Here is a 10,590-nt window from a genome sequence, read left to right on the forward strand (position 1 = left end):
CTAAACTTTCTTAATCTGACATTTGTAAAAGTTCAAAATCTTTTCTAAGCATTTGTAAACAAACTATTTTTACTCTTTATGTACCTTCAAATGATTGTGCAAGGAGATCTCATGCTTCTTTGGCCTTTGAAGTGGTTGTAGCTCTTGGAAGGAGAGTTTCATCAAGACCCTGCACTATGAACAATAATGCTTTCAAATCTTTTTTTCGATTATCCCACAGTAAATCCCTTTCATTTTGTGTGAGGTCTGCTAATGTTGTTGCATCTGCCTGTTCTGAATACACATTCTGCACAAGATCCCATAGCTCTTGTGATCTGAACAAAATCTTCCTCTGAAAACTCCAAAAATCATAGTTTCTCATTAAATTTGGGAATTTGCAGCTACATATTGTTAGCATTTGTCGACATTTCAAACCTGCTCTGATACCATATGTTAGAAAAAATAAATCTAAAAAACAAATGCCAGTACATAGATGAATTATTCAAAAAATATAACAATCAACAATGAAACTCTGACACACCACAGAGGCAAAGAATATAAACTGTTGTATTTGCTCTGAGAATGTAGCAAACTTCTTTCATACATTTATTGGCAAAAATAAGAGATATATACACAATGAAAAATTACAATGGATAGACACTAATGGAAAAATCTAGAAACTTTTCCAACCAAGGAAAAAACTACAACAGATAAACTTTGTGAAACAATCCCAACGAACAGTTAAAAAACAAGTTTTTTCTATATTTTAAAATCCTCCCTAAAATAGTTATAAATCAGATGTTTCTTTATTTTAACAAAAAACCCCACCAAACACACCCTGGCACTAAGAAAACAACTCCAAAATGAAGCCCCAAACACGACAGTTATTAGTCGCCTCCAACTCAGTGACCCAACCAGAGAAAACAAGAATAGCTAAAACAACCAAAAGAAAACTCCAACCACGTGCATCCTCCTCTTCATTATTTTTTGAATCCTCACCTAGATCTCCTTCGTCTTCTCTATTCCCCTTGAAACACTCTCTCTCTCACTCTCCCTCATTTTAAATATTATATAATTCTATATTTGAAATTATTAAATATTTTATTATAGAGTTTCAAAGATAAATCTTTGAAGGATCCAACATGTTGACACATCCAAAGTAAGAAAACGAGAGCATTCATTTTCCTTTAATTTCTATGTTAGCTATCTATGAGTGAATGTAGATAGAGTAGATTCAAGTACAAAAGCTATGTAAACCTCAAAAAAGAAACCAGCTCATATAGTTATGAAATCACAAATGGAACACAATTTAAATAATCAATATGTGACGTAGATAAGATATGCATGTTTATCGATGGATACGTAGACATTGTACATCAATAACAAAATATAGATGGAGTAGAATGAAGTACAAAAGCCATGTAAAGCTCAAAAAAGAAACCAGAAAGCTCAAATATGACGATCAATGATTTACACAAAACAAGAATTCATCATCTCTTCTAATAATAAAAGAGACTAAAAAAAGTAACCATGAAAATTATTTTTTAATAAATAAAATATATATTACCTTTTATTTTTTTAATAATAGTACATTATTTTTCATCTTTGATTAAAATAATAATATCCTACTTTTTAAATAAAAATTATCTAATAATTAAAATTATTATCTTTACAAATTAATTTATTATTAATGATCGAAATCACTTTCATCGTCATGCATCTTTTCTAGAACTAGTTGAACCGTTCAGTTGAATTGTTCACATAAAAAATGCCTTGATCAAATCATTCAGAATGCAAGGCACTGACAAACAGTTGTTACAGCATCAAATAGGCATGTTTTTCCCCTTTTGGAACGCAGTTGCAAGGTTGTCAATTTAATGGGTATACATGCACCGATGAACTGTTTTTATGAACAGTTTTTACAGCTGGTTTTGCACTTTTCATAGCATCAAATAGGCATGTTTTCCCTTTCTGGAATTTTCATTGCACCAAATAGGCATGTTTTCCCTTTCTGGAACGCAGTTCCAAGCTTGTGACCTGTATGAGACAAGCCCATTATATAATCAGCTTCAGTAATTTACATAGCCAGTGAAGGGTAGTTTGGTGTTGAAGTGAGAAGCAATGAAGAATTTTGTAGTCGTATTCCCCTTGGTGATTTTGCTCCGTGGATGCGTATGCGTTGCAGCATTACCTTCCTCATTACCATAAAGATGGCGATTTGCCTCTGAGTGTGGATGCATCTTTTATCGTTCAGTCCGACAAATTATCACCGTCTTTATGGAGGTCAGGAAGGTCGATGTTCTATTGACCAGACCTTCGGAAACAACCGATCTTGATTTCGTTTTCGTTTTGCTTGAGGTTTGAAAAGTTGTTGAGGCCTAGATTATAAGGTAAATTTTTTTTGGCTATGCTCATGGATGTAATGCAATTTGCATTACATCCATGACTCTGGTCCTATGAGAGCAAAGTCTGGTCTTCTCATCTTTACCATGTAATAGAATTTAAGTGAAGAGTTTCTGCAAGCTGAAAATTTGCACTAATGATGGGATGTATTGAGAGCGTCCTAGACAGATATTAGATGTTCTGAGTTTCATGTTTACAAGGTGGAGTATCAAATTTGTTATGTCCGAGGAATCTTTTTGTGAGATTATAACACATTTTATGTTCTTGCAAAGGATCCATTTCCACAACATTTCATTTTGGTGAACCTAACTGTTTTAACCCTTTTTTTTATTTTGATGTTCAAATCTAAGTTTGTTTTCATAAAATTTTCAAATTTAATTGTATTATCATTGTTTACATTAATTTTTGTCAATGCATTACAATTAAATGCTTGTAATTCTCCTATCTTTACTTGAGGCTTCCCTTTTCCTAGGAACAATTATGTTTTGTTGGAGATTGTACTTGTTTATGAGTGTCATAACTCATTGTTTTAAATATGAAATTCCTGTGAGAAGAATTTATAGACTCGCGGCTTTCCATGCTAATGGTGTGGAGACTGATTTGCAAAATTGAGTTATATTTTATCTTTCTGGTGCTTCAGTGGCATTGTTTGTCTTTCCTGCAACATAGCTGGGGAGCAAGATCGTTTTACTAGTTGTTGGGGATCTCCATCTCCACCGCCTGTTTCCAATGCTGGTAGGGTTTCACCTTCAACTTGTGCAATGTGTCCTTTCCAATGTCACCTGCAACTACAGTTTATGCATCTCCTTCAAATGTGCATGGTTTGGAGTCAAATGGGTTAGCCATCATTGTTGTAAGTGTTGCAAATAGGTTGAATACCATGAGCCTTCAATCTCCATGCAAGCAATGGTGGTTGATCCTGGATCTGGTATGCGATCCAGTGGACAGAATCTGAGGGAATATATCGCGAGGGAGGATCACTGCTCAGCTGTGATGTTCACATATTTCTCTTTGGGGAAGACCCTCGACCCTGCTAGGGATTCATTCTCCGGCGGACCCATTCGCCCTTATTTTTGCCTATGGCTTTCATATACACAATTTTTTCCAATAGGAGGCTTGTTCATTGCACCAAGGAACCTTTAAACCTAAATTTTGTTGCATCATTAACAAAAGAGCTGTGTGAAAATGAGGAATTTTTTTTAGGGAATGGACTTATTGGAAAGTTTAGCCAGTTCTGGCCCAGCCTTCCAGAATTCCATGATTAGATTTCTAAATCATGTCTCCCCTTAATAGAGGAAAAATTGTAAATTTATCCAAATGCAAGGGGTTTCTTTACTGTAGTTTTTGATAGTAAGAATGATAGAAATACCATTCTAAGCTATGTCTGGCCATGGAGACAAAGTATGTTGATGTTAAGATCTTGGCAGCCACACCTTAATCCATGCACAAACTTTTTATGTCATGTTGATTTGGATTTGTCTCTCAAATACCCATCTTCATTATTGGTTTGAATCTTGTTTCGCAGCAATACTTTGTGATCAAAGATAAAAAATTCCATTGATTTCATTCACACAACCTTTTCCCAGATTTTGGTAGAATTGACACTGCTAAAGACCTCCCCACAAAAAATAGTTTTGATTGCAAATGGCCAGAGTTGAACACAACCATTGGATTATGAAGGTCTAACTTTCAGGTGCAAGAGATGCTACAAGACTGGACATGGCATATTGCAGTAGAATGTCCATATGTCAAACCTCAGCCAAAGCAGGAGGCCTCTTGGTGGAAAGATGCTTCCCCAAAATATTTAATTGTTGCAACTTCTCCCAACAGAAGTTCCTCAAAAACTGATACTAGGAAGGAAAACGATGGACAAGAAGTGTCATCTGCAAAACCAAAGAGACCAAAAATTGTTTCAAGACAATGGTTTTTGGTTGCTTGGACCATGCACATACTTGTGTTTCTACTTATCAAGATGCCTCTCTAGCAGGCACCAAGGATCCTCTAATTATACATCCATCTTGTTCAACAAACAATGAGGGACTCCACCTTTCCAAGCTTGACTGGAGGTTTGAGAACACTCTTTCTCAAGCTTCTCCTCAATCTCAAAAGGTTCTCAATGATGGAAATGGAGGCAATGGTGGCACATAGTGCAAAACAAGAAACAGAATAACTGTAATAGAATGCGCCTTTGACCTCACCCCAAAGTTGGTGCTTTAATCAAAACTTAATTGTGGAATTTGATGTTGTATCTCATTTGTTGATGGGTTTGCAAAGTTTTTGTATGCAGTTTTCTTTAATAGAGTAGTTAATGTTTATAAAAAAATGAATTCTATTTTAGAAAATTAAATAAATCATTAATTATTGTTTTCATCTAGTTAGTGAAATAATAAACTTTTATAATTATTTAGAATATCAGTTATAAGATTTTATAATTTTAGGAGGGAGGAGTTGTGACATATCTCAAGTGATTAAATGCCTATTTTTGGAGGGTCAAATATTCCTCATAAAGGAAAGTTTTAACATGTTTCTATTGTGCTTGAGGTTAAGGTTTCAAGTATGTTTGTAATTGGGTTGCTAGCTTTGGGTCTCCTTGAGTTCTAAATTCGTACATGATGTCAAATATAAAATAGTTCCAACTATTGATAGTTTTGGGTATTTTGTGGTTGGTGCATGTTTTACAAGTCTATACTTGGCTATCTATCTTCTTTGCAATGTGTATCACCCTTCGATGGGTTTGCCACATACCCCTACGATGGATTTCCCCCTATTTTGGTTATGTACCCAAATTTTGGTTACATACCCAAATTTGCAAGATATGTATTCTAGTTTCTTGGAGGATGGTTGGGCCAAAGTCAAGGATTTTAAAGTTGTTCAAAGAATGAGACAAGTTGAGGTGTACAATCAGAAGGATCTTGTTGATTGGTCTCATGGTCGTTTAGCTAAGGATCAAGAACAGTTATCTTGGATCTTAGTTGATAGATTTTGAAGCTCTCTGAGGGATAAGGACATCTTAGCCTCAAGTCCTAATCCAAGGGGTATTTTTTTAGTGCACTCTAGGTATCAAGAATTAGACCAACAAAAGCATGAGGGGTTGAGGCTCCTTGGTGGAAAAAATTTGAAATAATTTTGCTTCACTGAAATGTAATTTCTTCATGTGGTTAGCTACTCGAAATAAATGTCTCACTTGGGACAATCTTCAAAAGTGAGGATTCCAAGGGTCGTGAAGATGTTGTGTCCATGGCAACAGTGGAAAGATCTTCCCATATACTTTTTCAATACAACTTTTCTAGAGATATTCGGTACTTTTGGTTGAGTGTGTGGAAACAACCTTGTATTCATGCCTCTTCACTTGGTGAATTCTGGAGAAGTACGGGAAGGTCTCTTGCTAAAGTTTCTTTTCTACAAGTGGCTTGGTCCATTAGACCCTCTTTCATAATCTAGCAAATTTGGTTTGAAAGAAACTGAAGAAGCTGTTAGGAAAGGAGTATGGGGATTCAATAGCTTTAGTTAAGGAACAATACAATTCAAGAAACTATTTTATCTTTGTGTGAGGTATCTACCCCCTTTGATCCTAAAGGAGATATGATGAAGGGGTTAGGTTTTTGTGAAAATTCTTTGGTTCATTCAACAATTTGGCGAAGGAGTAACCCCATTAATAAAACCCAAAGAGAAAGAAGGTGGATTGCCCTTCCTGAAAGTATATTCAAGATTAACTCTGATGGATCTTCAAGAGGGAATCCTTGTCATGTGGTAATTGGTGGAGTTAGAAGAGATTGTTCAAGTGTTGTGCATTTCTTCTTCTCCATTTACAAAGGTGAGCAAACCAATAATCTTATGGGAGCCCTTGCTCTTCTTCATGTCGTTGAAATAGGATGCTCTCTTGGGTGGCATAAGGTTATTTGTGAGCCTGACTCTTATATTTTGGTCAATTTATTGAATAAGCATAATTTTGAAGATGTTAATTAGCAATTAGTGTCAATGGCCCACCAAATTCTTAAGTTTGCCAAATGTTTGGATTTTGTTTCATTCTTTCACATCCTAAGGGAGTCAAATGGTGTGGCTAATTGTATACCAAAATGATCTTTTGAGTAGGTGACTGAGTGAAACGTGTGATTGGGAGCATCTTTCTTCGGATTGCTCTCAAAGGTTGAAGAAGTTGGTTGATGAGGATTTGTTTTTGGGAGCATCTGTCTTCGGATTGCTCTCAAAGGTTGAAGAAGTTGGTTGATGAGGATTTGTTTGGTTATTAGGTGTTTTGTGAGGCTTGGAGTGGCTCTTTTCCTTTGTCTTGGTGACTGGTGATTGTTGGTTCTTTGGGTCCCTTGTGGGATTGAGGTTCAGCCCTTTGATTGTATTGTTGAATTCTTTGGATTAAATAAGTTTTTACTCCCTTTGATCCAAAAATAATAACTAAATTTGATTGAGATAAATTCAAAATATTATTTTTAAAATAAATATAATCTTTTTTATTTTTCTAATATTTTTTCATGAGAATGAAATTAATTTAAAATTTCCATTTAAATATTAAAAAATATTTTATCTTTAGACTATTTTTTTTTTTCCACCTGTATTTTAATTTACTTTTTTTCTTTCTTTTCAAAAGATCAAAACAATGTTTAAGATATCTTAGTTTATTTTAATAATTACTTATTAATTTCTATAAAATAATTATTTGATAAATAACTATTTTAAAGTCTAATAATAATTTTCCTCTAATTAATAAAATAACAAATACTTTTTAATTATTTTGAATATTAGTTAGAAGTTTATAATTTCAACAAGATGTTATGACATCTCAAATGATAGTTTGGTTAAAAGGACAATCCCTTATCGAGGAAAGTTGTTACAAGTTTTTATTGTACTTAAATTTCATATGTATATTGCAATTCGACTGCTATCTTTTGGTTTCCTTAATTATTGAACTCATATTGTTGAATCTCATGTAGTTCCAACTATTGGTAGGTTTTGGTGTTCTATGGTTAGTGCTTCAATGCCTATTGGTGTTCTATGGTTAGTGCTTCAATGCCTATCACACTTGCATGGGTTTGTACAAAAGAATCTTCCTTATTTGATTACCATGTTCAATCTTTCTTCCCAGCTTGCATTTGCGCTTCTTATAGATGTTGAAAGACTCCAACCATGTGTTAGAAAGTCTTCTTCCCAAAATTTAAAGAGACATGGTCATTTGATAGTTTCAGGGTTTTTTTATCATCATCAAGATGAAACCATTCCTTTCTGTTAGAGCATCAGTTATCAAACCACCCCTTCCTGAAGCGATCATCAAAGCGCCCCTTCCCTGACATAGGTCAGTTGTAGAACCAGCAGTTTCATAATATTGGCTCTTCTTGGATAACTTTGTGCCCATAATTTCTGAGGTGGCAACTCCAATAGATTCTTATATTTTCCCTAATTGGACCCTCACTTCTTAAAAAGGCTTTTGGTCCCACAACAGCTTACTACTAAAATATAGAATAATTATTTCCATCTCTAAAACTTTTGTCCAGAGACTCCCTAACATCTCCCCATTCTTTCCTTAAGGCAACAGTCAACACTTTGGTGCTTCACGTTAGAAGGTTGTGGTGTTCTCTATTTGACTGGAACGAGACTCCCTTGCATCTTCCCCATCATCCTCCAAGGTGATGCTCTGCCCATAACAAATTTGATTAATGGTAGTCAATTTTCTTTACAACTTAAATGTTACCTGTTGAGACTTTATGCATATAACATACCACAATAGCTGTCATGGATTAAAAAACATATCATGACACTTGCTATGATGAACCTAAATTACAACTCGCTGCCATAAATGATTGTTCTTTCTACCATAAGATATGCAACAATGCTCATGTTACAATGTTTGCAATCTAGTTGCCGTGCTACTAAACCTGCTACAACACAATTGAAAACATGGATTCTCATCCACTATTTACAAACTACAGCCGCAATGTGAGCTTGAGCAAAGATCATTGCAATGTTTTACTTTTCACCATATTTGCTACATAAGCAGCGTATATTGGCAGCTTCTACTTGCTACTCACTAAATGTTAGCATTTCTTCCCATGCTCATCCATGACAAGCGAAGTGTTTCCCTTGCTTCCCATACAAGTGGTATGGGTCCCCCTTCAGTGCTATGACATGCAACAAGCAGAAGAAATACATGTTATAGTAACAACATTGTCATGGGTTCAGAGCTGCCATCAAAAGTGTAAACCAATAGTAAGAAAATAAAAATCATAAGCAATAATTTAACGACCCAACAAAGGCAGAAAGCCCATAAGCTCAAAGGTCCAATACGGGTTTGAATCTTGGTGGCTGCCTTATTAATGAAGTGTTTCTACCACAACACTAAATATCTCAAGACATATATAATATATATGGATATAGATATATGATATTTAATTTATAATTGATATAGTTAATTTTTGCTCAAACAAAGACATACAATTCATTATGTGTGCAATATATCCAAAGTGTGTACCCTCTTATATTTTGACCTTGAATCACAATTTAGTGCATAGTAAATACAATTGAGGGACACTATTGTCAACTAAAGCTTGGTCTGGAACCTGCAAAACATGATAGTCAACATTTACATTATGCTATGATAGATCATATATTCAACATTCCTTATCTATTGCCCAGTTTATATGAAGGATTCAGCAACCCTTTCTCTCTCCCCATTATGGAGCTCAAGGAGAATCACACAAGGCACCTCAAGTCTCTGTCTCCAACAAGCCCAAGAGCACCAAGGACCTCATCAATTTGGCCTTTTGGTCGATACTCAGGGTTGGCGTACTTACTTGAGCCTGGTGCTCTTGCTTCCTTGTATTCTCCCTCCATAATTGGATAGTGAGATTGAAAGGTATTACAAACTCCATCATATAATTTACTTAATTGTCATATGAACAGTTAGTGATAGAAAAACATTATTAAATTGTCATACATATTGCAGTCTATATTAATATTACTATTAAATTCTACATAAGAACATTATCAAGCTTCATATACTAAGCATACATATTCAGCTCATCCCCATGCATATCACCAAGACCAGTTTGATCTGATCTTATCTGTGGTGCTATCACTGGATGTTTTTTATTCATTTCTTTTATATATCACGTATGCCCTTTCCACCATTAGCACCCTTTGAAAGAGTGCATCTCTTCATTATATATGCCCTTTGAAAGGGACACAACCTTTCGTGATCAAATCTGCACTTCTTATTTAAATCAAATCTACACTTATGATTCCACAATTATCCCCTTCTCAAATGAGGTTCTCTTCTCCCTTTTATATCCCATGTTTGAGGGAGTCACAACTTTTCCTTCCATGCCTTTTGACCATTCATTAACTTAATTAAATTTTAATTATATTTAAGTATATTATTTTATATTTTAATTTAAATTTGATTTTTATTCTTTTGTATTTTAATATTATTATTAAATTATATTTCAATGTGTAGACAATAAAAAGTGCTCCATGAAATAAATCTGAATGACAACAAACAAACTTATATAGTTGTAATAAAAGAGTCTCCAACACACAATCATTAAAATGCCTCTACCTATAATAGTAGTTGCAAGCTAGGCATTTCCAAAACTAGAGGCTTGCTAATCTTTCACTTCAGCGAAACAAATGCCTTTTGTTGAATTCTACCTCATATAAAAGACTTACCAATTGCCATCAGAGAATGTAAAGCATTACAACTATGGAATATGATTTGATAAGCTTTCTCAAATATTGAACTACCCCTAAAAAACTCCTTGCTTCAATCACAATGAAAGTCTTGGATCACCTCAAAATGGCTTCCACTTTTACTATATTCCTAATAATAGTTGAACCTCTGTCTAATAAATTTTGATCTCAGCTACTTCATAGACTTAGCTAATATTTGATCTCAAACTTAGACAACTATTTGGTGTATTTGGTGACTGTCCTTTTAAAAAGTTAAATGAATATTTGGCTTTGTAATCAGGAATATGAATATAAACAACAAAAATCTATTTTCTACAATCATGGGTTAAACTATTTTATTTACTCTATACATCTCTATGCTATGGAAATGCCCTGAAGTTTTAAAAAAAGTGTCTATTTTACCACAATTTTTTATGAGTTTTTAAAATCTAATTTTTTACCCAATTTTTGGTTTGCGAATTTTTTCCCCAAATGATTTTTGTTGTTATGATATAAAGCATTGCAATTGTGGAA

The 10,590-nt window shown here is 34.3% G+C and overlaps 1 long non-coding RNA gene across 1 annotated transcript; it reads left to right on the forward strand.

Annotated features, from left to right (window-relative positions):
* The first annotated feature begins 1,767 nt into the window (after nucleotides 1-1,767).
* LOC131033654 (uncharacterized) lies at nucleotides 1,768-3,850 on the forward strand. The gene is made up of 2 exons (XR_009103641.2): nucleotides 1,768-2,369; nucleotides 3,023-3,850. It is a non-coding gene; the product is annotated as an uncharacterized LOC131033654 (long non-coding RNA).
* Nucleotides 3,851-10,590: the final 6,740 nt, after the last annotated feature.

The sequence above is a fragment of the Cryptomeria japonica genome, chromosome 5 (assembly GCF_030272615.1).
Source record: "Cryptomeria japonica chromosome 5, Sugi_1.0, whole genome shotgun sequence".
NCBI lineage: Eukaryota > Viridiplantae > Streptophyta > Pinopsida > Cupressales > Cupressaceae > Cryptomeria > Cryptomeria japonica.